Source organism: Xyrauchen texanus, chromosome 6, assembly GCF_025860055.1.
Source record: "Xyrauchen texanus isolate HMW12.3.18 chromosome 6, RBS_HiC_50CHRs, whole genome shotgun sequence".
NCBI classification, from domain to species: domain Eukaryota; kingdom Metazoa; phylum Chordata; class Actinopteri; order Cypriniformes; family Catostomidae; genus Xyrauchen; species Xyrauchen texanus.
Window position 1 is genome coordinate 15,632,053 of NC_068281.1, and position 27,241 is coordinate 15,659,293.

The window sequence follows — 27,241 nt, forward strand, 5'->3', positions numbered from 1 at the left end:
TTACTGAGATAGCAGAAATGGCAAAGGTTACAAAACTGATTGTAAAGTAAGGATGTATTATGACCCACTAAATGACTATTTAATATGTTTTACACTGTGTGAATGATGTGACATTATTATTATGTTATTATATTATTGTTATGTAACACTTCCAGGAATACCAAAAGAGGGCAATATACTGTATACCCCTCAGTATTACACTGTTTCAGGTTTCCACAAGCCCCTCCTCTTGTTGTAAAAGCAGAACTCTTGTATTGAATGGTTAAACCAGATTTCAGAGTCTGTTAACTGTAAAACAGATCATGAGCTTGTTGAAGAATATATTTCTTTTTGCACTATTTATTCTTGGTATGCATTTATCCTATTTCTTTTTTAATATTTACATAATATACTATATCTTAATATCCATTGTATAGTTTGTGGTGTCATGTAGTTCATTTAAAAAAAATTATATCATCTTCATGTTATTTTCTTAAATATTTACAGAGTCCAGATCTGAGGACAGAGTGGATCAGCCAGACAAACATGTGACTAAACTAAAAGGAGAATCAGTAACATTAAAGTGTATATATGAAACAACTTTAACAGAAACATACCTCTTCTGGTACATCCAGAGAGCAAATGACTTTCCTAAATACATCTTGAGAAGAGACACAATTGGAAATGGGGATAATGGCACTGAGTTCCAGGAACGATTTCACTCTGAACTGATAAAATCATCAAAATCAGTTCCACTGACAATCCAGGATCTGCGTGTGTCTGACTCTGCTGTGTACTACTGTGCTCTGAGGCCCACAGTAGGAAAGGATGTTCAAACTACATACAAAAACAGAGGGGCATAAACATGTGCCTCTTCCACTCAGATTATTAAGTTTTGACTTATCCTTTTTTATTATTATTTAAAAGCTACAATAAAATTGATTGACACCTCATTAATTTAAAAGAATAATTCACCCAAAAATGAAAATTCTCTCATTATTTACTCACCCTCATGCCATCTCAGATGTGTATGACTTCCTTTCATCTGCTGAACACAATCAAAGATTTTTAGAAGTATTTCTCAGCTCTTTAAGTCCATACAATGTAAGTGAATGGGTGTCAACATTTTGAAGCTCAAAAATCCACATAAGCGCAAAATAAAAGTACTCCAGACCAGTGTTGAGTAAGTTACTCCAAAAAAGCAATTAATTAGTAATTACATCTTCTACATTGTAATTCGATTACTGTACTTATTACTCTGTTTGAAATGTAATTAAATTACTCATTACTAATTACTTTTTAAAACCCATATAGAGCTGTTCAGCCTGTAGTCCAAAAACCCAGAAGAGATTTCTCCATGGGTTCCCTCTGGATTAAAGGTTTTTATAATGGGGGTTTTGAACTTATGAGAAAAATAAGGTCTGTGGAAAACACGTTTGGTGTGAACAGCCCCAGAAATCTCTTAAAAGTGTATGTCTATTGCCACTTTTCCACCGCATGTTATGGTTCGACGCAACTCTACTCGCTTTACTTTTCTGAGCTTTCTTTTCCACCTCTGTTTAGTGCCGCCTCAATGTGGGTGGGATTATAGGCTGATCATCATAGTTGATGAGCATGACACAACAAGTAATTACAGAAAATTTTTATTGTTTTAGTTAACCATTTTGTTACTATATAGTTTTACCATGACTGCTGGTTTTCTGAACAGAAATCATGGTTTCGATACAATTAAACATGGTTTTATAACAGTAATACTTTAGTTTCTATATAGTAACCATGATTTACTAAATATTGTAACCATGACAGTAACCATGTTTATATTGTGGTTACTATGATTTTACTACAAATGCCATGGTTAAACTATGGTTACAGTTGTAAAACAATGATTGTTATTCAAGGGCAAACCTGTTGAAGTGTTTACCAAATAGATTATTCTTTGGATTTGGCATTAATATTTTTTTCTTAACAAAGCAAATACAGAACCACACCGAAACCATGACCCTAAAACTGTGATACAAACCGAACCGTGAGAAATTCGAACGTTGCACCCCTAATATATTCTGAAGTGATTTGATAGGTGTGGGTGAGAAACTTTAAAGCTTTTTTTTTTTTACTATAAATTCTCCTCCCTGCACAGTCAATTTACTTAACTTTCAAGTGTGTTTGATAAAATGACAAGTGATTTTCTATCACCAAATTAGCAATTTAGCATGATTACTCAAGGATAAGTTGTTGTAGTGATGGCTGCTGGAAATGAGGCCTGTCTAGATTTGATCAAAAATGACTTTTTTCAAATAGTGACGGTGCTGTTTTTTACATCAGTAATGTCCTGACTACACTTTGTTGAATTAAAGTACCAATTTCCTTTCGAAATATAATCTTTACATTATTCCAAACTTTTGGCCGCCAGTGTATGAATGCAATTTCCTGCGAAATCCGTCCCAATAGCTGTAAAATATAAATTCTTCGTATATTTGGAAGATGTATTTTTGTTGCACTCTCTCATTAATAGCATTTTGTCATTTTTTAACAACAACAAAAATAAAGTTACATAGTGTAGCTTTATGTATTATTTTTATTACAAAATGAATTTGTGACATCAGGAAAGATGAACTACATCAAGATGCCCTTTAGTTCACAAAGCAATTTCGAGTATACTGTAATTCAGAAGACTCTGAAATATAAGCAAAAACATGAAACTTTAAAGTATTCTCATATGCAATGCATTGTGAAGGAACAGGTTTGCCACAGGGTGGCATTGTTCACATACATTCAAAACAAACTACTGCTATAGAATATATTCTGGTTATTTAATAGAAAAATAGATCCTATAAATTAAATATAGTAAATATTTCTATTAAGAAATCAAGTATTTACACTCAAAGCATGGGTTTAAAGGTGCATAAGTGATTTTCGCTATTTCACAAGGGGGGTTGATCTAACTATACAATTACAAATACAAATTGTAAAAGCAAATTAAAACATATTCATAACGCCCTTACCCATTTTGTGCCATTGAAGCTATATCTACTGCTCAGAAATTAACCTGGGGCCAACATTACAGAAACTTACTGTGATAGCAGAAATGGCAAAGGTTACAAAACAGATTGTAAAGTAAGGATGTATTATGACCCACTAAATGACTATTTAATATGTTTTACACTGTGTGAATGATGTGACATTATTATTATGTTATTATATTATTGTTATGTAACACTTCCAGGAAAACCAAAAGAGGGCAATATACTGTATACCCCTCAGTATTACACTGTTTCAGGTTTCCACAAGCCCCTCCTCTTGTTGTAAAAGCAGAACTCTTGTATTGACTGGTTAAACCAGATTTCAGAGTCTGTTAACTGTAAAACAGATCATGAGCTTGTTGAAGAATATATTTCTTTTTGCACTATTTATTCTTGGTATGCATTTATCCTATTTCTTTTTTAATATTTACATAATATACTATATCTTAATATCCATTGTATAGTTTGTGGTGTCATGTAGTTCATTTAAAAAAAATTATATCATCTTCATGTTATTTTCTTAAATATTTACAGAGTCCAGATCTGAGGACAGAGTGGATCAGCCAGACAAACATGTGACTAAACTAAAAGGAGAATCAGTAACATTAAAGTGTATATATGAAACAACTTCAACACAAACATACCTCTTCTGGTACATCCAGAGAGCAAATGACTTTCCTAAATACATCTTGAGAAGAGACACAATTGGAAATGGGGATAATGGCACTGAGTTCCAGGAACGATTTCACTCTGAACTGATAAAATCATCAAAATCAGTTCCACTGACAATCCAGGATCTGCGTGTGTCTGACTCTGCTGTGTACTACTGTGCTCTGAGGCCCACAGTAGGAAAGGATGTTCAAACTACATACAAAAACAGAGGGGCATAAACATGTGCCTCTTCCACTCAGATTATTAAGTTTTGACTTATCCTTTTTTATTATTATTTAAAAGCTACAATAAAATTGATTGACACCTCATTAATTTAAAAGAATAATTCACCCAAAAATGAAAATTCTCTCATTATTTACTCACCCTCATGCCATCTCAGATGTGTATGACTTTCTTTCATCTGCTGAACACAATCAAAGATTTTTAGAAGTATTTCTCAGCTCTTTAAGTCCATACAATGTAAGTGAATGGGTGACAACATTTTGAAGCTCAAAAATCCACATAAGCGCAAAATAAAAGTACTCCAGACCAGTGTTGAGTAAGTTACTCCAAAAAAGCAATTAATTAGTAATTACATCTTCTACATTAATTCGATTTCTGTACTTATTACTCTGTCTGAAATGTAATTAAATTACTCATTACTAATTACTTTTTAAAACGAATCGGTTACCTAACGTAACCTCGGTTCTCTCTAGATGAGGGAACGAGTATTGCGTAAGCTAGCTTACGCTACGGGAAAGATTAATCTTTTCTGAGATATTGAAGCCAAAAAATTATCCTTAATTTTGTATCATTTGTCAACGCAGTGCAGCAACTGCAGACCTTGAGTGGGCTAGCTAGCGAGCTCATTGGTTGCTCTGCGGCAACTGCTGCAGCCTATAGACGAACTTGGGTGAACTCGCGTCCAATGAGAGGCGTCCGCGCGCTTACTGCATCAAAGCCCGCCAAAATGGGCGTGGCTACAGTGCATATAAGCGTAGTTCGTAGGCTGGAACCCTGGTTTTCATTGAATGAAGCGAAATTCGCTCGTGGCGCGAGCGCGGCCGGCTACGCAATACTCGTTCCCTCATCTAGAGAGAACCGAGGTTACGTTAGGTAACCGATTCGTTCTCTTACGAGAGGTTCTCTCGTATTGCGTAAGCTAGCTTACGCTACGGGAACCCATTGTCAACACCGTGCGCGCCAATCATCCACTGCATGAGCCCCGGGGGTGGGGGACCCGGGGGAGCCCTTGTGAGTGGGGAAATAATATTTGGCCGGCAAGAGTGCAGGCCAGTGTGTGTGTAATACATAAGCACATAGTGGGAAGGGAACGACAGAGCGGCGGTGCCGGTCTGTGTGGAATGAGTCCCATCAGTGCAGCTCACCAGGGGAGCTGTAGCGTATTAAACCGCTAGTAGTTCTGCGTGCAGGGCGGGCACTTCCAGATTGTAAAATCTGACAAAGGTGGAGGGGGAAGCCCAGCCCGCTGCCACACATATGTCGTGAATGGAAATCCCGCTGGACCATGCCCACGATGAGGCCATGCCTCTAGTGGAGTGAGCCCTAATGCCCAACGGGCATGGCAGGTCTTTTGACGCGTATGCGGCAGCAATAGCGTCCACTATCCATCTAGACAGTGTCTGTTTCGAGGCGGCGAGACCTTTGGTGCGCCCTCCGAATGAAACGAAAAGCTGCTCAGAGCGTCTGAAAGAGGCGGAGCGCGCAGTATACAATCTCAGTGCTCTGGAGATTGGCGTCGCGTTCGCTATCGGATGCTGGCAGTGCCGATAGGGAAATGACCTGTGCTCTGAAAGGAGTACCGATCACCTTGGGAACATAGCCGTGTCTAGGCTTTAAAATGACCTTGGAGTCACTTGGTCCGAACTCAAGACACGCAGCGCTGACAGACAGCGCGTGAAGGTCTCCCACACGTTTGACTGATGACAGGGCAGTCAGAAAAACGGTTTTGAGTGAAAGGTATTTCAAATCCATGGATTGAAGCGGTTCGAAAGGGGGGGCTTTCATAGTTTCGAGAACTATAGAAAGATCCCAGATAGGAACCGATGGGGGGCGCGGGGGGTTCATCCTTCTAGCTCCCTTGAGGAAGCGGATGACCAGCTCGTTTTTTCCCAGTGACTGGCCGTGCAGGGGTTCGGCGAACGCCGCGACGGCCGCCACATACACTTTGAGGGTGGATGGGGATCTGCCCTAATCCAGCAGCTCTTGTAAAAACACGAGCAGCGACGACACCCCACATGTCCGTGGGTCCAGGTCTCTGTCGGTGCACCATTTTGAAAACACAGACCATTTTGACGCATAGAGTCTTCTCGTGGAAGGGGCTCTAGCGTGTATGATGGTGTTTATTACCCCTCCTGGCAGAGCGACGGGTAGTCGTTGATCACCCATGCGTGCAGCGCCCAGCGCTCTGGGTGGGGATGCCAGATCGTGCCGCGAGCTTGAGAGAGGAGATCTGCTCTCACTGGGATGGGCCACGGCGCTGTCAGTGACAGCTGCGTAAGCTCCAGGAACCATGTCTGATTCTCCCAACGCGGGGCTATGAGGAGCACCGAGTGACGCGTTTCCCTGATCCTCTGCATTACCTGTGGCAATAGCGAGACGGGAGGGAAGGCGTAAAGCGGGCGGTTGGGCCAGTCCTGGGCCAGCGTGTCCTCGCTTTTCGAGAAAATTATTGGGCAGTGACAGTTCTCTTCTGATGCAAAGAGGTCTATCTCTGCTCTGCCGAATATGCGCCATAACTTCTGGACTGTTTGAGCGTGCAGGGACCATTCCCCTGGAGGAATATTGTCTCTGGACAGTCTGTCTGGGCCGTCGTTCAGGTGGCCTGGCACGTGCGTCGCCCTCAGCGAGCGCAGGTGGCACTGGGACCAACTCAGTATGCGTTTCATCAGATGGAAGAGGTTCCTGGATCTGACACCGCCCTGACGGTTTAGGTAGGATACCACAGATCTGTTGTCCGAACGGACCAGGACGTGGTGACCCTGAATGACCGGGAGAAAGCGCACAAGCGCGTACTCGACCGCTATCATTTCCAGACAATTTATGTGAAGGAGCTTTTCCTGAACTGACCATAGGCCAAAAACCGGAGAGCCCTCGCAGACCGCGCCCCAACCCGTGTTGGACGCGTCTGTCGAGATGACTTTTCGGCGAGATACAGCTCCAATCGTCACTCCCCGCTGATACCATTCGGCCACTGTCCAGGGCTGCAGAGCTGAAATACAGGTCTGAGTCACCTTGATCAGCTGGCGGCCTGTGGCCCAAGCCCGGCGAGACGCGCGGGTGTTTAGCCAATGCTGAAGCGGGCGCATGCGCAGTAAACCCAGCTGAAGTACTGCTGCGGCTGAGGCCATGTAACCTAGCACTCTCTGAAATTTTTTCAGAGGCGTGAGGCTGTTCATCTGAAAGGACGCGGCTAGTCGCTGAACACGGCGCACGCGCTGTGTAGATAAGCGAGCCGTCATTGCCACGGAGTCTAGTTCTATTCCAAGGAAGGAAATTGCCTGACTGGGCTGTAGTGAGCTCTTGGTCCAATTGACTGCAAGACCCAAACTGTTCAGATGGCTGAGGAGAACTGTTCTGTGAGACAGCAGCTCCGTATGTGACTGTGCCATAATCAGCCAGTCGTCCAAATAGTTCAGAATTCGCAAGCCCTGACTCCGCAGGGGTGCGAGTGCCGCATCCATGCACTTCGTGAAAGTACGGGGTGCTAAAGACAGGCCGAACGGAAGGACGGTGTATTGATAAACCTGGCCGTCGAAGGCGAATCTCAAGAATGGCCTGTGACGGGGATTTATCTGAATCTGAAAGTAGGCATCTTTCAGATCGAGAGAGATAAACCAGTCCCCCTGGCGCGTATGCGCGAGGAGTTTCCTGATTGTAAGCATTTTGAACGGTCTTTTTGCAAGCACCTTGTTCAAACCCTTGAGATCTAATATTGGTCTGAGGCCGCCGTCTTTCTTGGGAACAAGAAAATAACGGCTGTAAAACCCCGACTCGCTCAGCGAAGGCGGCACTTTCTCTATGGCCCTTTTGCACAGAAGGTTTGCTATTTCTGAACGAAGCATGCAGGCTGCTGCCGTGTTCACAATAGTTTCGAGCCACGCTCTGAAGCGGGGAGGGCGGCGATCGAACTGTAGCAAATAGCCCTGTTTTATTGTGCTTATCACCCATTTGGATATCCCTGGGATAGCTTCCCACGCTTTGAAGCGTAACGCTAGAGGGTGAATGGCCAAATCGCCCTGATTGCTGCACACAGCGCGCTGAACAGAATGTGTGAGCGTGCTTACTGTGCTTATGCATGACTGCTCGCAGACAGCAGGGACAGGCTGTTCTGTGAGTGACTTCCCGATTGAGGTGAATGGGGAAAGAGTCACATCTGTTAAGTGATGCGCGAGCAAAGTCACGGGCACGGGACTTACATACAGAGAAGTGTTTGCTGGCCGTGTGACAGAGCGGGCAGAGAATGGGCGCGCGCACGTATTCGTGAGCGCGTTTATTGACTCTAACACTCGAGCGGGCTGTGTCCGCTTTATGTGAGTGAGCTCTGATCGGGACACGGGAAGTGTAATGCTTGTGTGTAGAGGTGAACACTGGATTGTGGGCACATTTTCTACACATAAGGCTGGTCATGTGACAGAGCGGCCAGAGAAGGGGCGCGCGCACGGATTCGTGGGCGCGTTTATTGACTCTAACACTCGAGCGGGCTGTGTCCGCTTTATGTGAGTGGGCTCTGATAGGAACACGGGAAGTGTAATGCTTGTGTGTAGGGGTGAACACTGGATTGTGGGCACATTTTCTACACATAAGGCATGTTTGCTTTTTACAAGATTTGTTTGGGTCGCCGTGAAAACGGCGTTTGAGTGCAGGCAAGCGGGCAGTATCACGGGCTTGTTGGCTTGTTGGCTTCCACTCACCGCGGAGCCGAAGAGACCGGTGCATTGAGGAACGTGGAGCGCTCTGCTTCTCCCATGTCGGCTAGTGTTAGCCACAGGTGTCTCTCGGTCACAGTCAGCGAGGCCATGCACTTCCCTAGAGCTTGGGCTGCAGCTTTGGTGGCACGAAGGGCGAGGTCCGTCGCGCTTCTTAGATCTGTAACAGCCTCTGGGTGCCTACCTTTCTCATCCCACTCCCGAAGAAGTTCCGCTTGGAGGATCTGTAAGACGGCCATGGAGTGCAGAGCAGATGCGGCTTGGCCGGCGGCGGAATAGGCGCGGCCAACATAGGCGGAAGTCGCTCTGCAGGCCTTAGACGGGAGCACTGGCTTAGACCGCCATCTCGCGGAGGGCGGGCAAAGGTGTGCTGCTACCGAATCCTCGACCGGGGGGATGGAGGAGCAGCCCTTCTCAGTGGCGCCGTCCACTGAAGCGAGAGGGGTGGAGACGTGGGAACGGATCCTGGCCGAGAAAGGCGCGTTCCACGACTTTGCAAGCTCAGTGTGGATTTCCGGCAGGAAGGGAGCGGCCCGGTCCGCGGGTGTTGCGCGGCGACGGCTCTGAAGAAAGCAGCCGTCGAGTCTGTTGGGAGCCTGCTCAGGGGGCGGTGACCACTCGAGCCCGAGGCGGTCGACGGCCTGTGTGAGGAGGCGTGTTAGTTCCCCTTCGACTCCGGCGCGGGTCCTGCTGGATTCCTGGGCCGAGGAGGAGGCATGGGAGCCTGACCACTCCTCGCTGTCCGAAGCCATGATGGAATAGCCCTTATCCTCCGCCTCGTCCTCCGAGATGGCCGCAGTGCGGCCGCTGGGCGGCAACTGCGCGGCCCCGGGGCGGGGAGGGTGAGAGCGATGCTCGAGGGAGAGGCTCCGGCGAGGCAGTCGCTTCTATCACCGGTTCTGGCAGCCTTTGGGAGTGGCGCTTTTCCTGCACGGCGGAACGGAAGGCGCGGCGGCTTCGGTTCTGAACGCCGAGTCGAGCCCAGGGTCGACATCGGAAGCTCCTCGCAGAGGTCGCATCCGCCTTCAGCGAGGGCGAGCTCTGCATGCCCCAGTCCCAGGCAGAGAGCGCAGATGATGTGGCGGTCTCCGGCGCTGAGAGGGGCGCGGCATGAAGTGCAAGTGGTGCGAGGCATCTTAAAAAAGACACTCGTTACTCTTTTGTGAAGTTTGTTAAGAACTAGCTTGCTCTAAAAAAGGATACGTCGCCGGATGGCGTAGCTCGCAGGATGGCTGAAGGTGGTGGAGACGGCCGGCTTCTTCGAGCGCTGTCCAAGCTTGCTAGATGCCCCTCGAACGGCGACGCGGCTTCCAGTTCAGAGATGCGAAGATCTTCGCTGAAGAGATGAAAATCAGGGTTCCAGCCTACGAACTACGCTTATATGCACTCTAGCCACGGCCATTTTGGCGGGCTTTGATGCAGTAAGCGCGCGGACGCCTCTCATTGGATGCGAGTTCGCCCAAGTTCGTCTATAGGCTGCAGCAGTTGCCGCAGAGCAACCAATGAGCTCGCTAGCTAGCCCGCTCAAGGTCTGCAGTTGCTGCACTGCGTTGACAAATGATACAAAATTAAGGATAATTTTTTGGCTTCAATATCTCAGAAAAGATGAATCTTTCCCGTAGCGTAAGTTAGCTTACGCAATACGAGAGAACCTCTCGTAAGAGAACCAATACAGAGCTGTTCAGCTTGTAGTCCAAAAACCCAGAAGAGATTTCTCCATGGGTTCCCTCTGGATTAAGGGTTTTTATAATGGGGGTTTTGAACTTATGAGAAAAACAAGGTCTGTGGAAAACATTATTGATGCTACATGGACGTTTTATTCTACAACATAAATTACACACTGTCATACCTCAAATGTGAATTTATGACTGTGCGCAATTAATGTTGTAGAACAAAACATCCACGTATCGCCAAGTAATGTGTACCACAGACCAAGTGAATCCCGAGAGAACCCATGGAGAATTAGACATCCTTTTGGCCTAAACAGCTCTAATATATGAAAACAGTTATGTTTTCCTATATTACTCAACAGGTAATACAGATATACAGACTTCATTGATTGTATTCTCACAGAAAGCAGGAAGTTCATGAGTGGCTTCATGACTTCAGAAACTCAACTACAGCCCACATTACTGGCAGCATTAATACAGAACTGATCTGACCTGATTCAACATGAACAAATGCATGCTGCTGGTTTCCATTTTGGCAACAGGTGTTTCATTTAAGTCTACTTTAGATGACAACAGCTTTAACAATCCTATAAAACACTGAATGGTGTTTTATTTATTATGTTTCAAAACGATTGTGGTGTTCTATCTGTACTGATATGCAATATGCACTTTATTAATATCTTTGTATATTGTTTATCCTGATAATTTTTCCTTTATATTTGTTTATATATATATATTGTGATTGTTTGCAGGTGTGATGGCTGTGGACAAAATTGAGCCAAATAAAGGGACCAGTATCATCACAACAGAGGAAAAAACCACAATGCTGAGCTGCTCATATGATTCTAATAGTGAATATGTGCGGATTTACTGGTACAGGCAATATCCCAATGAGGAACCTCAGTTTTTATTATATGCAGGTGCTCGATCAAACAGTTTAAAGCACACATCTGACCCTCGATTTCAGTCAACAACGTCTCGCACATCCACTGAACTCACTATTAATGGTGTAACTCTGTCAGATTCAGCCCTCTATTACTGTGCTCTAAGAGTAGGAGCCCAGTGATACAAAACATTAAAAAGTCGCACAAAAACTGAAATTCATTTTTTAACTTTGAAGTGGTCATATCAAGAAAACCAAATTAAAACCTCAATGCGTCATGATAATATGTGGTAACACCTGTGTGAGGCTGAGGCAAAAATATTAAGAAAGGAATAAATGGGCTGTCAAAGCTTGCCTTGAATAAAATTCAAAGAAATTGTTAACTTAGATGTGGTAGGTCAAGAATGACCATGTCAAATCTTTTATATCAGAGTCAAAGTTAATATATTAAAGAAATATCCTTAGTTAAATACATTTTTATTTGTTCCGCTCTGTTGACAACATATGTAGCTTACTATATTGATTAGCACAGAAAGTAATGTTGGCTCATTCCTCAAATTGTAAAAGTAAATTAAAACATATTTACAACGCCCTTACCCATTTTTATAACGCGCACACAAAAAGAGACAGTCACAATGTTGAGGGGAAGACTGCTTTATTAATCCATAAAGCAGGCAACAGTTCAAAAAGGGGCAAGTCCAGTGAAGAATGGTCAAGGGGGTGCGTAAGGTCGGAGCCGGGGAATCAGAAAGGGTAAAGGGGCAAATCCGGGAGAGAGTGGTCAACGATAGCGGGGTCGAAGGGGAAAACAGTTAACAACTATGGCGCGAGTGGGAACGAAGACGGGGAACGAGTTGGCAAGCTAAGAGGATAATCAAGAGGAGGGAGGTCGAAACTAGACGAAACTAGCAGGGGCAAAACTAGATGAGACTAGCGGGGCAAAACTAGATGAGACTAGCGGGGGCAAAACTAGATGAGACTAGCGGGGGTCAAAACACGGAATCTAAATACATACAATAACCAACCCCGTGAAACGGAAGTGCTGGGTATTTATAGGGGAAGGTGCAGGTGTGAACAATGAAGGTGACGAGACGAGTGCAGGTGAATCTAATGTGTGGGGATAGGATGCTGCGTGAGTGTAGGTGGTCATAATGTTCAGGCTGAAGAGCCGAGTGCGCCAGAGGGGGGAGATCGTTTACGAGCGAGAGCTCGTAAAAGCAAAACCGGGCGTGGAAGCCCGATGGAGGAAAAAGAGCGTACGCGCTCAGGGGGTCGGAGCGAGGGAGCGGGAAGCGAGCACGCTCGCGGAGTGCCTGTGTGCGAGAAGGGAGATAGTGTGCGTGTGTGAGGAAGCTGAGATGGGGCAGAGGAAAGGGGTTCGTGACAGTACTCCCCCCTCTGAATAGGACGGCTCCTGACGGCCACGCTCGGCTGCGAGGAGCGCGAGGGAACGGAACGAGCGTGTGAGCTCGGGGGAACAGAACGAGCGTGTGAGCTCGAGGGGACAGAACGAGCGTGTGAGCTCGAGGGGACAGAACGAGTGTGTGAGCTCGAGGGGACAGAACGAGCGTGTGAGCTCGAGGGGACAGAAGGCACAAAAGGGGAATGAAACAGTCCATGGGGGTCAACGGGCAGTTCAAGGCAAGGTCAGGGGGAACATAGTGGACAGGCGGGTGGTCGGGAGGTCTAGGGGGCAGCCATAGGGCAGAGACTGGGTCAGGAGGTCTGGAAGGCGACTGGAGGACAGGGACTGGGTCCGGGGGTCTGGAAGGTGACCACCGGACAGGAATAGGGTCCGGAGGCCAGGGAAGAGGCCACAGGACAGGTAGAGGGTCAGGAAGTCCGGGCTGAGCCGTGAAAGGCGGAGCCGTCAGAGGCGGCACCGTAGTTGGCTCCGGAGGTGGGGTCCTGGAAGGCTCCGGAGGTGGAGCCGACGGAGGCTTTAGGGGCAAAGGCCTGGAAGGCTCTGGAGGCGGAGCGGAAGGAGGCTTTAGGGGCGAAGGCCTGGAAGGCTCTGGAGGTGGAGCCGAAGGAGGCTTTAGGGGCGAAGGCCTGGAAGGCTCTGGAGGTGGAGCCAAGGGGGGCTTTAGGGGCGAAGGCCTGGAAGGCTCAGGAAGTGGAGCCCATAGAGGTGGCGCCGTAGGAGGTGGCGCCGTAGAAGGCTCCAGGAGTGAAGCCCTGGTAGGCACTGGAGGCAGAGCCGGGGGAGGTGGCGCCGTAGGAGGCTTGGGAGGCGGAGCCGCAGGAGGCTTGGGAGGCGAAGCTCTAGAAGGCTCTGGAGTCTTAGGGAGCAGAGCTGTAGGAGGCTCGGGTGGTGGAGCCGTGGAAGGCTCAAGAGGCGGAGCCCTAGGAAGCTCTGGAGTCTTTGGGAGCAGAGCCATGAGAGGCTCGGGAGGTGGAGCCGTAGGAGGCTCTGGAGGGGGAGCCGTAGGAGGCTCAGGAGGCAGAGCCATAGGAGCCTCTAGTGGCCGAGCCCTGGGAGGCTCGGGAGGTGGAGCCGTAGGAGGCTCTGGAGGGGGAGCCGTAGGAGGCTCGGGAGGCAGAGCCATAGGAGCCTCTAGTGGCCGAGCCCTGGGAGGCTCGAGAGGCTTGAGGGGGGAGCCTTGAAAGACTCGAGAGACGAAGCCCTAAGAGGCTTGAGAGGAGGAGGAGCCCTGAAAGACTCGAGAGGGGGAGCCCTGAGAGGCTTGAGAGGGGGAGCCTTGAAAGACTCGAGAGACGAAGCCCTGAGAGGCGGAGGAGCCCTGAGAGACTCGAGAGGCGAAGCGTGAGAGGCTTGAGGGGTGGAGCCATGAAAGACTCGAGAGGGGACGCCCTGAGAGGCGGAGGAGCCCTGAGAGACTCGAGAGACGAAGCCGTGAGAGGCTTGAGGGGTGGAGCCATGAAAGACTCGAGGGATGGAGCCCTGAGAGACTCGAGAGGTGAAGCCGTGAGAGGCTTGAGGGGTGGAGCCATGAAAGACTCGAGGGATGGAGCCCTGAGAGACTCGAGAGGCGAAGCCGTGAGAGGCTTGAGGGGTGGAGCCATGAAAGACTCGAGGGATGGAGCCCTGAGAGACTCGAGAGGCGAAGCCGTGAGAGGCTTGAGGGGTGGAGCCATGAAAGACTCGAGGGATGGAGCCTTGAGAGACTCGAGAGGCGAAGCCGTGAGAGGCTTGAGGGGTGGAGCCATGAAAGACTCGAGGGATGGAGCCCTGAGAGACTCGAGAGGCGAGCCGTGAGAGGCTTGAAGGGTGGAGCTCTGAGGGACTTGAGGGGTAGAGCTCTGGGAGGCTCGTGAGGAGGAGCCCTAGGAGGCTCGTGAGGGGCCCTTGGAGACTGCGTGAGGCGGAGCCCGAGAGGGGCTCAGAGGGGCGAGCAGAACCCGGCAGAGCCGTGGGAGACTCTGAGGGCGGAGCAGAACCCGGCAGAGCCGTGGGAGACTCTGAGGGCGGAGCAGAACCCGGCAGAGCCGTGGGAGACTCTGAGGGCGGAGCAGAACCCGGCAGAGCCGTGGGAGACTCTGAGGGCGGAGCAGAACCCGGCAGAGCCGTGGGAGACTCTGAGGGCGGAGCAGAACCCGGCAGAGCCGTGGGAGACTCTGAGGGCGGAGCAGAACCCGGCAGAGCCGTGGGAGACCCTGGGGCGGAGCAGAACCCGGCAGAGCCGTGGAAGACCCTGGGGCGGAGCAGAACCCGGCAGAGCCGTGGAAGACTCTGGGGGGAGCAGAACCCGGCAGAGCCGTGGAAGACTCTGGGGCGAGCAGAACCCGGCAGAGCCGTGGAAGACTCTGGGGCGGAGCAGAACCCGGCAGAGCCGTGGAAGACTCTGGGGGAACCTCTGCGGTCTTGAGCACAAGACGAGACTGGGGAGAAGGGGCCCTCTTCCTTCTCTGACGTCTTCGGCCAACAGGGGATGTGGCCATGGGGACGGTCGAGGCTACAGGCGCTGGCTCTGGGGCGGTCGAGGCTACAGGCGCTGGCTCGCGGACCGTGGCGGACATGGGCGCTGGCTCGTTGGCTGTGGCGGGCATGGGCGCTGGCTCTCTGGCCGTGGTGGGCATGGGCGCTGGCTCTCTGGCCGTGGCGGGCATGGGCGCTGGCTCTCTGGCCGTGCCAGGCTTCGAGGCTGGGGCCGTGACAGGCCTCGGGATTGGGGCCGTGTCAGGCTTCGGGACTAGGGCCGTGTAAGGCTTCAAGACGGGGGCCGTGTAAGGCTTCAAGACGGGGGCCGTGTAAGGCTTCAAGACGGGGGCCGTGGTAGGCTTCGAGAGGGGGGTCTCGGTGTGGAGCGCTGGTTCAGTGTCTGCCTCCCCCACAGTAAACGAGGAACCAACGCACAGCAGGGCGAGGTCGATAAACTGAGCCAGGTCGAGAGAGCAGCGACCACCAGGCATGTATGATGAGGCTGGCTCATTCAGTCCATTTTGAAAAATGTCTTTCAGAACCACCTCATCAAAATTCACTTGGTTGGCCAGGGCACAAAAATCAGTGACATAATCCTCCAAGGGTTGACTCCCCTGGCGCAAACACATGAGTCGAGCCGCTGGCTCCATAATGTTAAGGGCGGGGTTATGCGTTACACAACCACTGCCTTGCACGAAAAACTCATGGTAAGCGCCAGAAGAGCCGTCAAACCTCTCAGGGGGTTGAAGGCCCACGGCGCTCAGAAATGCGCTGGGAGCATAAACGGGCTCAGGGACAGACACAGGTAGAACAGGGTGACAAAAGTCAAACAAAGTGCTTACATGCTGTCCCTGGGCCGTGAGTGCGTGGTAATCTCTCCCAGCCGCAAATCCGCGCTCCGAACACGCCACGAAAATCCGCTCTAGAGAGCTGCGTAAATCCGTTGCGTAAAAAAAAAAACAATGTTGAGGGGAAGACTGCTTTATTAATCCATAAAGCAGGCAACAGTTCAAAAAGGGGCAAGTCCAGTGAAGAATGGTCAAGGGGGTGCGTAAGGTCGGAGCCGGGGAATCAGAAAGGGTAAAGGGGCAAATCCGGGAGAGTGGTAAACGATAGCGGGGGTCGAAGGGGGAAAACAGTTAACAACTATGGCGCGAGTGGGAACGAAGACAGGGGAACGAGTTGGCAAGCTAAGAGGATAATCAAGAGGAGGGAGGTCGAAACTAGACGAAACTAGCAGGGGCAAAACTAGATGAGACTAGCGGGGGCAAAACTAGATGAGACTAGCGGGGGCAAAACTAGATGAGACTAGCGGGGGTCAAAACACGGGAATCTAAATACATACAATAACCAACCCCCGTGAAACGGAAGTGCTGGGTATTTATAGGGGAAGGTGCAGATGTGAACAATGAAGGTGACGAGACGAGTGCAGGTGAATCTAATGTGTGGGGATAGGATGCGCGTGAGTGTAGGTGGTCATAATGTTCAGGCTGAAGAGCCGAGTCGCCAGAGGGGAGATCGTTTCTGGCGAGAGCTCGTAAAAGCAAAACCGGGCGTGGAAGCCCGATGGAGGAAAAAAGCGTACGCAGCTCAGGAGGCGGAGCGAGGGAGCGGGAAGCGAGCACGCTCACGGAGTGCCTGTGTGCGAGAAGGGAGATAGTGTGCGTGTGTGAGGAAGCTGAGATGGGGCAGAGGAAAGGGGTTCGTGACAATTTTGTGCCATTGAAGCTATATCTACTGCTCAGAAATTAACCTGGGGCCAACATTACAGAAACTTACTGAGATAGCAGAAATGGCAAAGGTTACAAAACAGATTGTAAAGTAAGGATGTATTATGACCCACTAAATGACTATTTAATATGTTTTACACTGTGTGAATGATGTGACATTATTATTATGTTATTATATTATTGTTATGTAACACTTCCAGGAAAACCAAAAGAGGGCAATATACTGTATACCCCTCAGTATTACACTGTTTCAGGTTTCCACAAGCCCCTCCTCTTGTTGTAAAAGCAGAACTCTTGTATTGACTGGTTAAACCAGATTTCAGAGTCTGTTAACTGTAAAACAGATCATGAGCTTGTTGAAGAATATATTTCTTTTTGCACTATTTATTCTTGGTATGCATTTATCCTATATCTTTTTTAATATTTACACAATATACTATATCTTAATATCCATTGTATAGTTTGTGGTGTCATGTAGTTCATTTAAAAAAAATTATATCATCTTCATGTTATTTTCTTAAATATTTACAGAGTCCAGATCTGAGGACAGAGTGGATCAGCCAGACAAACATGTGACTAAACTAAAAGGAGAATCAGTAACATTAAAGTGTATATATGAAACAACTTCAACACAAACATACCTCTTCTGGTACATCCAGAGAGCAAATGACTTTCCTAAATACATCTTGAGAAGAGACACAATTGGAAATGGGGATAATGGCACTGAGTTCCAGGAGCGATTTCACTCTGAACTGATAAAATCATCAAAATCAGTTCCACTGACAATCCAGGATCTGCGTGTGTCTGACTCTGCTGTGTACTACTGTGCTCTGAGGCCCACAGTAGGAAAGGATGTTCAAACTACATACAAAAACAGAGGGGCATAAACATGTGCCTCTTCCACTCAGATTATTAAGTTTTGACTTATCCTTTTTATTATTATTTAAAAGCTACAATAAAATTGATTGACACCTCACTAATTTAAAAGAATAATTCACCCAAAAATGAAAATTCTCTCATTATTTACTCACCCTCATGCCATCTCAGATGTGTATGACTTTCTTTCATCTGCTGAACACAATCAAAGATTTTTAGAAGTATTTCTCAGCTCTTTAAGTCCATACAATGTAAGTGAATGGGTGACAACATTTTGAAGCTCAAAAATCCACATAAGCGCAAAATAAAAGTACTCCAGACCAGTGTTGAGTAAGTTACTCCACAAAAGCAATTAATTAGTAATTACATCTTCTACATTAATTCGATTTCTGTACTTATTACTCTGTCTGAAATGTAATTAAATTACTCATTACTAATTACTTTTTAAAACCCATATAGAGCTGTTCAGCCTGTAGTCCAAAAACCCAGAAGAGATTTCTCCATGGGTTCCCTCTGGATTAAAGGTTTTTATAATGGGGGTTTTGAACTTATGAGAAAAATAAGGTCTGTGGAAAACATTATTGATGCTACATGGACGTTTTATTCTACAACATAAATTACACACTGTCATACCTCAAATGTGAATTTATGACTGTGCGCAATTAATGTTGTAGAACAAAACATCCACGTATCGCCAAGTAATGTGTACCACAGACCAAGTGAATCCGAGAGAACCCATGGAGAATTAGACTTCCTTTTGGCCTAAACAGCTCTATTAACTTTGACCAGAAGGACATTAAAAAGATAGACATCAAATTATTCTTTTAATTCTTACAAATAAACCCTTTAACATCAAATACATTATTCTTCAACTGTTCTTAAACTGTTCCTAAGTGGTTAATAAAATCAGTTACTCTAAATCAATCACTCTCACATCAGTCCAAAGATTTACATTTGTTGCAAAAGGCTGTATTTCATGTAAGCATTGTAGGCAACATTCGTTACAGTAACAGTAAACAGTTTTAACAAGGCCAGCGGCCCCTCAGCAAACCAGAGCAGAAGAGAAAAAATATTGGCTTACCATTTATCACATGCTGAAACTGTATTTGGACTGAAACTTTACAACCTAGAATCATGTATAACGGTGCAACAGTCACATGAAGTCCTCTTTGACACCTGAGCTTCTAAAGAACATCGAATCTGCGTTAAAAACAAGCTAGAAGCAGCGCAACAAATGAAGCAGAATGCAGGTGTCTCAAGGTGCAATTTTAAAGCTAATTTTAACTTGACACCTCAAACCTGTCAGTCCTGCGCGAGACTTGAATGAAACAGCAAGATGTGCCAGCAGTCAAAGATGCCCGTCTAGCACGTAATTATGTCAGAAAACAATTCGAACACAGTGCTGACATGCACAAAAACACGTTTGGTGTGAACAGCCCCAGAAATCTCTTAAAAGTGTATGTCTATTGGCAGTTTTCCATCGCATGTTATGGTTCGACGCGACTCTACTCACTTTACTTTTCTGAGCTTTCTTTTCCACCTCTGTTTAGTGCCGCCTCAATGTGGGTGGGATTATAGGCTGATCATCATAGTTGATGAGCATGACACAACAAGTAATTACAGAAAATTTTAATTGTTTTAGTTAACCATGCTGTTACTATATAGTTTTACCATGACTGCTGGTTTTCTGAACAGAAATCATGGTTTCGATACAATTAAACATGGTTTTATAACAGTAATACTTTAGTTTCTATATAGTAACCATGATTTACTAAATATTGTAACCATGACAGTAACCATGTTTATATTGTGGTTACTATGATTTTACTACAAATGCCATGGTTAAACTATGGTTACAGTTGTAAAACAATGATTGTTATTCAAGGGCAAACCTGTTGAAGTGTTTACCAAATAGATTATTCTTTGGATTTGGCAGTAATATGTTTTTCTTAACAAAGCAAATACAGAACCATACCGAAACCGTGACCCTAAAACTGTGATACAAACCGAACCGTGAGAAATTCGAACGTTGCACCCCTAATATATTCTGAAGTGATTTGATGGTGGGTGAGAAACTTTAAAGCTTTTTTTTTTTTTTTTAATATAAATTCTCCTCCCTGCACAGTCAATTTACTTAACTTTCAAGTGTGTTTGATAAAATGACAAGTGATTTTCTATCACCAAATTAGCAATTTAGCATTATTATTCAAGGATAAGTTGTTGGAGTGATGGCTGCTGGAAATGAGGCCTGTCTAGATTTGATCAAAAATGACTTTTTTCCAAATAGTGACGGTGCTGTTTTTTACATCAGTAATGTCCTGACTACACTTTGGTGAATTAAAGTACCAATTTCCTTCCGAAATATAATCTTTACATTATTCCAAACTTTTGGCCGCCAGTGTATGAATGCAATTTCCTGCGAAATCCGTCCCAATAGCTGTAAAATATAAATTCTTAGTATAGGTTTATCAAAGTGTATTTGGGTAAAGACATGGTTTGGAAGAAGTATTTTTGTTGCACTCTCTCATTAATAGCATTTTGTCATTTTTTAACAACAACAAAAATAAAGTTACATAGTGTAGCTTTATGTATTATTTTTATTACAAAATGAATTTGTGACATCAGGAAAGATGAACTACATCAAGATGCCCTTTAGTTCACAAAGCAATTTCGAGTATACTGTAATTCAGAAGACTCTGAAATATAAGCAAAAACATGAAACTTTAAAGTATTCTCATATGCAATGCATTGTGCAGGAACAGGTTTGCCACAGGGTGGCATAGTTCACATACATTCAAAACAAACTACTGCTATAGAATATATTCTGGTTATTTAATAGAAAAATAGGTCCTATAAATTAAATATAGTAAATATTTCTATTAAGAAATCAAGTATTTACACTCAAAGCATGGGTTTAAAGGTGCATAAGTGATTTTCGATTGTTTCACAAGTGGGGTTGATCTAACTATACAATTACAAATACAAACTGTAAAAGCAAATTAAAACATATTTATAACGCCCTTACCCATTTTGTGCCATTGAAGCTATATCTACTGCTCAGAAATTAACCTGGGGCCAACATTACAGAAACTTACTGTGATAGCAGAAATGGCAAAGGTTACAAAACTGATTGTAAAGTAAGGATGTATTATGACCCACTAAATGACTATTTAATATGTTTTACACTGTGTGAATGATGTGACATTATTATTATGTTATTATGTTTTTGTATATAGAGAATAAAAGTACTCCAGACCAGTGTTGAGTAAGTTACTCCAAAAAAGCAATTAATTAGTAATTACATCTTCTACATTGTAATTCGATTACTGTACTTATTACTCTGTCTGAAATGTAATTAAATTACTCATTACTAATTACTTTTTAAAACCAATATAGAGCTGTTCAGCTTGTAGTTCAAAAACCCAGAAGAGATTTCTCCATGGGTTTCCTCTGGATTAAAGGTTTTTATAATGGGGGTTTTGAACATATGAGAAAAATAAGGTCTGTGGAAAACATTATTGATGCTACATGGACGTTTTATTCTACAACATAAATTACACACTGTCATACCTCAAATGTGAATTTATGACTGTGCGCAATTAATGTTGTAGAACAAAACATCCACGTATCGCCAAGTATTGTGAACCACAGACCAAGTGAATCCCGAGAGAACCCATAGAGAATTAGACTTCCTTTTGGCCTAAACAGCTCTAATATATGAAAACAGTTATGTTTTCATATATTACTCAACAGGTAATACAGATATACAGACTTCATTGATTGTATTCTCACAGAAAGCAGGAAGTTCATGAGTGGCTTCATGACTTCAGAAACTCAACTACAGCCCACATTACTGGCAGCATTAATACAGAACTGATCTGACCTGATTCAACATGAACAAATGCATGCTGCTGGTTTCCATTTTGGCATCAGGTGTTTCATTTAAGTCTACTTTAGATGACAACAGCTTTAACAATCCTATAAAACACTGAATGGTGTTTTATTTATTATGTTTCAAAACAATTGTGGTGTTGTATCTGTACTGATATGCAATATGCACTTTATTAATATCTTTATATATTGTTTATCCTGATAATTTTTCCTTTATATTTGTTTATATATATATTGTGATTGTTTGCAGGTGTGATGGCTGTGGACAAAATTGAGCCAAATAAAGGGACCAGTATCATCACAACAGAGGAAAAAACCACAATGCTGAGCTGCTCATATGATTCTAATAGTGAAAATGTGCGGCTTTACTGGTACAGGCAATATCCCAATGAGGAACCTCAATTTTTATTATATGAACGTGCTCGATCAAGCAGTTTTAAGCACACATCTGATCCTCGATTTCAGTCAACAACGTCTCGCACATCCACTGAACTCACTATTAATGGTGTAACTCTGTCAGATTCAGCCCTCTATTACTGTGCTCTAAGAGTAGGAGCCCAGTGATACAAAACATTAATGTAGTCGCACAAAAACAGAAATTCATTTTTTAACTTTGAAGCTGTCATATCATGAAAACCAAATTAAAACCTCAATGCGTCATGATAATATGTGGTAACACCTGTGTGAGCCAGAGGCAAAAATATTAAGAAAGGAATAAATGGGCTGTCAAAGCTTGCCTTGAATAAAATTCAAAGAAATTGTTAACTTAGATGTGGTAGGTCAAGAATGACCATGTCAAAACTTTTATATCAGAGTCAAAGTTAATATATTAAAGAAATATCCTTAGTTAAAGAGCAACATGCAGGTTGGACACCCCTATATAGCATAGTGTATGTTGATGATAAAACAACTAGATTTTCTGAACTGGAGTAATATATATTTAGCCATTAACGATATTTTGAGATAAATTGTGATAAAATAACTTCCGCGTCTATAAAGCACTAACCGGAAGTGACGATGGGCGAGGGAGTCTGGTCAAGTTCAAGCTCAGGTTACAATGGATGCGAATGAAGAAACTGAGTTCTCCGGTGTGGCCGAACATGCCTATGATGGCCCACAGGCCTATAATTATGAGCAAATTAAGAGTTAAAATAATTAAAAGTAAGACTTACTCTGCTAAGTCCTCGTTTTCGTTGCACAGAATGTCTGCTAACGTTAGCACTTTGTCCTCCAGTCCAGCCCGTGCCAAAATCCGGTGTACACTTTGACGGTGGACTTGATTCCATCGAGTGCACCGAGGGAACAGCATCAGTAATCAGCCTCACGTGGTCCTTACTCCGAAATCCCATCCGAGACTCCAACAAATCTCCAGGTCGATAATTCTCCGGAGTGAAATGTGCGCCACAAACGACCGAGTGTGTGGTAACAGACGCGGCAGTGAAGTCTGCTCTCTTCACCTGCACAAAACGCACTCAAGACCGAAAAGCCTTGTTTTTTCTAGAAGGAAAATGATGGACACGATGTCCTGACAGGCTGGAATTCGTGCAACCAGCACAAACACAATAATTTACCATTATGGCTTCTCTAAAACTTTCTGTCTCTCACTTACTGCTCTAACTACATCAACACCCAAAATGAGAGCTGACCGCGAGCTCTTTTGTTTGCCTCGCCCTACGTCATATGACGCGTTGATAGCGGGAAAGGCGTATTCCAGAGCCTAGCACATTTTCATCAAAATCTCTACATCAAATGAGATTTCATTAGTAATTTCTACATATGTGTTTTTAAAAGATCTCTGCAGACAATATAAAGTATTAATTCAGTTATAAATTCAACCTGCATGTTGCTCTTTAAATACATTTTTATTTGTTCCGCTCTGTTGAAAACATATGTGGCTTACTATATTGATTAGAACAGAAAGTAATGTTGGCTCATCCCTCAAATTGTAAAAGCAAATTAAAACATATTTATAACGCCCTTACCCATTTCGTGCCATTGAAGCTATATCTACTGCTCAGAAATTAACCTGGGGCCAACATTACAGAAACTTACTGAGATAGCAGAAATGGCAAAGGTTACAAAACTGATTGTAAAGTAAGGATGTATTATGACCCACTAAATGACTATTTAATATGTTTTACACTGTGTGAATGATGTGACATTATTATTATGTTATTATATTATTGTTATGTAACACTTCCAGGAAAACCAAAAGAGGGCAATATACTGTATACCCCTCAGTATTACACTGTTTCAGGTTTCCACAAGCCCCTCCTCTTGTTGTAAAAGCAGAACTCTTGTATTGACTGGTTAAACCAGATTTCAGAGTCTATTAACTGTAAAACAGATCATGAGCTTGTTGAAGAATATATTTCTTTTTGCACTATTTATTCTTGGTATGCATTTATCCTATTTCTTTTTTAATATTTACATAATATACTATAATTAACATCCATTGTATAGTTTGTGGTGTCATGTAGTTCATTTAAAAAAAAATTATATCATCTTCATGTTATTTTCTTAAATATTTACAGAGTCCAGATCTGAGGACAGAGTGGATCAGCCAGACAAACATGTGACTAAACTAAAAGGAGAATCAGTAACATTAAAGTGTATATATGAAACAACTTTGACACAAACATACCTCTTCTGGTACATCCAGAGAGCAAATGACTTTCCTAAATACATCTTGAGAAGAGACACAATTGGAAATGGGGATAATGGCACTGAGTTCCAGGAACGATTTCACTCTGAACTGATAAAATCATCAAAATCAGTTCCACTGACAATCCAGGATCTGCGTGTGTCTGACTCTGCTGTGTACTACTGTGCTCTGAGGCCCACAGTAGGAAAGGATGTTCAAACTACATACAAAAACAGAGGGGCATAAACATGTGCCTCTTCCACTCAGATTATTAAGTTTTGACTTATCCTTTTTTATTATTATTTAAAAGCTACAATAAAATTGATTGACACCTCATTAATTTAAAAGAATAATTCACCCAAAAATGAAAATTCTCTCATTATTTACTCACCCTCATGCCATCTCAGATGTGTATGACTTTCTTTCATCTGCTGAACACAGTCAAAGATTTTTAGAAGTATTTCTCAGCTCTTTAAGTCCATACAATGTAAGTGAATGGGTGACAACATTTTGAAGCTCAAAAATCCACATAAGCGCAAAATAAAAGTACTCCAGACCAGTGTTGAGTAAGTTACTCCAAAAAAAGCAATTAATTAGTAATTACATCTTCTACATTGTAATTCGATTACTGTACTTATTACTCTGTCTGAAATGTAATTAAATTACTCATTACTAATTACTTTTTAAAACCCATATAAAGCTGTTCAGCCTGTAGTCCAAAAACCCAGAAGAGATTTCTCCATGGGTTCCCTCTGGATTAAAGGTTTTTATAATGGGGGTTTTGAACTTATGAGAAAAATAAGGTCTGTGGAAAACACATTTGGTGTGAACAGCCCCAGAAATCTCTTAAAAGTGTATGTCTATTGCCACTTTTCCACCGCATGTTATGGTTCGACGCGACTCTACTCGCTTTACTTTTCTGAGCTTTCTTTTCCACCTCTGTTTAGTGCCGCCTCAATGTGGGTGGGATTATAGGCTGATCATCATAGTTGATGAGCATGACACAACAAGTAATTACAGAAAATTTTAATTGTTTTAGTTAACCATTTTGTTACTATATAGTTTTACCATGACTGCTGGTTTTCTGAACAGAAATCATGGTTTTGATACAATTAAACATGGTTTTATAACAGTAATACTTTAGTTTCTATATAGTAACCATGATTTACTAAATATTGTAACATGACAGTAACCATGTTTATATTGTGGTTACTATGATTTTACTACAAATGCCATGGTTAAACTATGGCTACAGTTGTAAAACAATGACTGTTATTTAAGGGCAAACCTGTTGAAGTGTTTACCAAATAGATTATTCTTTGGATTTGGCAGTAATATTTTTTTCTTAACAAAGCAAATACAGAACCATACCGAAACCGTGACCCTAAAACTGTGATACAAACCGAACCGTGAGAAATTCGAACGTTGCACCCCTAATATATTCTGAAGTGATTTGATAGGTGTGGGTGAGAAACTTTAAAGCTTTTTTTTTTTTTTAATATAAATTCTCCTCCCTGCACAGTCAATTTACTTAACTTTCAAGGATAAGTTGTTGGAGTGATGGCTGCTGGAAATGGGGCCTGTCTAGATTTGATCAAAAATGACTTTTTCAAATAGTGACGGTGCTGTTTTTTACATCAGTAATGTCCTGACTACACTTTGGTGAATTAAAGTACCAATTTCCTTTCGAAATATAATCTTTACATTATTCCAAACTTTTGGCCGCCAGTGTATGAATGCAATTTCCTGCGAAATCCGTCCCAATAGCTGTAAAATATAAATTCTTCAGTATATTTGGAAGATGTATTTTTGTTGCACTCTCTCATTAATAGCATTTTGTCATTTTTTAACAACAACAAAAATAAAGTTACATAGTGTAGCTTTATGTATTATTTTTATTACAACATGAATTTGTGACATCAGGAAAGATGAACTACATCAAGATGCCCTTTAGTTCACAAAGCAATTTCGAGTATACTGTAATTCAGAAGACTCTGAAATATAACAAAACATGAAACTTAAAGTATTCTCATATGCAATGCATTGTGAAGGAACAGGTCTGCCACAGGGTGGCATTGTTCACATACATTCAAAACAAACTACTGCTATAGAATATATTCTGGTTATTTAATAGAAAAATAGATCCTATAAATTAAATATTGTAAATATTTTTATTAAGAAATTAAGTATTTACACTCAAAGCATGGGTTTAAAGGTGCATAATTGATTTTCGCTTGTTTCACAAGGGGGGTTGATCTAACTATACAATTACAACATATGTTTCTCTGTTGATGTTTGGATGGTCATTCAAAATTAGCCATGTACTCCGACAAAATATAAATTTTTGCAAGCAATAAATACGATGCAAAAAAAATCATTAAAATAAATAATTTGTTTCATTATGGCCTGGTTTATTTGGAGTTTTCTTAACGGCATAAAATAGGCTTATTTCACACCTCTTTGGCTTCACTGGCCTATATGACAAAGTCACACAAAGAAAGAAGTTTTGGGTTACTGATTAGAAACAAAGAAATCCCCATTCTAGAGTTGTAAAAATACCATGTCCTCATATTTGACAGCTACAGTATGATTAATTAATTTCTCAAAATAGCTATTTCCAGATCACTGTTATGACAAGAGTCTTCATCTCATGTACAATCCATCATATTAAACAAACTTGTCAAAAGTATGACAGATAACAGTTATGCAACACCTGCAATAAGCAAAAAGAGGGCAATACCTACTTAGTATTACATTTAACAACACACAAGCTTTATGGGGGTATCCAAAGCTCCTCCTCTGCTCATAGTTATAATACCAAAGGCAAAACTCTCACATTGACTGATTTATCTGCAGAAGGCATATTCAACAAACACAGACATGTCACACAAGATGAGGAATATATTTATTTTTGCACTATTCATACTTGGTATGGATTTTATAACATATAGCATATTCAAATAGATTGTTCTCATTGTTTATATTTTGCATCATATGGTACTACAAATATTCTTAAACCTTTACAGAGTGCAGATCAGATGACACAGTTTACCAGCAAGACAAAC

The 27,241-nt window shown here is 43.5% G+C and overlaps 1 long non-coding RNA gene across 1 annotated transcript; it reads right to left on the reverse strand.

Moving 5' to 3' along the window:
• Positions 1-101: 101 nt before the first annotated feature.
• Positions 102-19,080, reverse strand: LOC127645190 (uncharacterized). Its single transcript, XR_007970765.1, has 4 exons — positions 18,941-19,080; positions 18,723-18,825; positions 988-1,027; positions 102-816 (listed from the first exon to the last, which is right to left on the reverse strand). It is a non-coding gene; the product is annotated as an uncharacterized LOC127645190 (long non-coding RNA).
• Between the last annotated feature and the right edge of the window lie 8,161 nt (positions 19,081-27,241).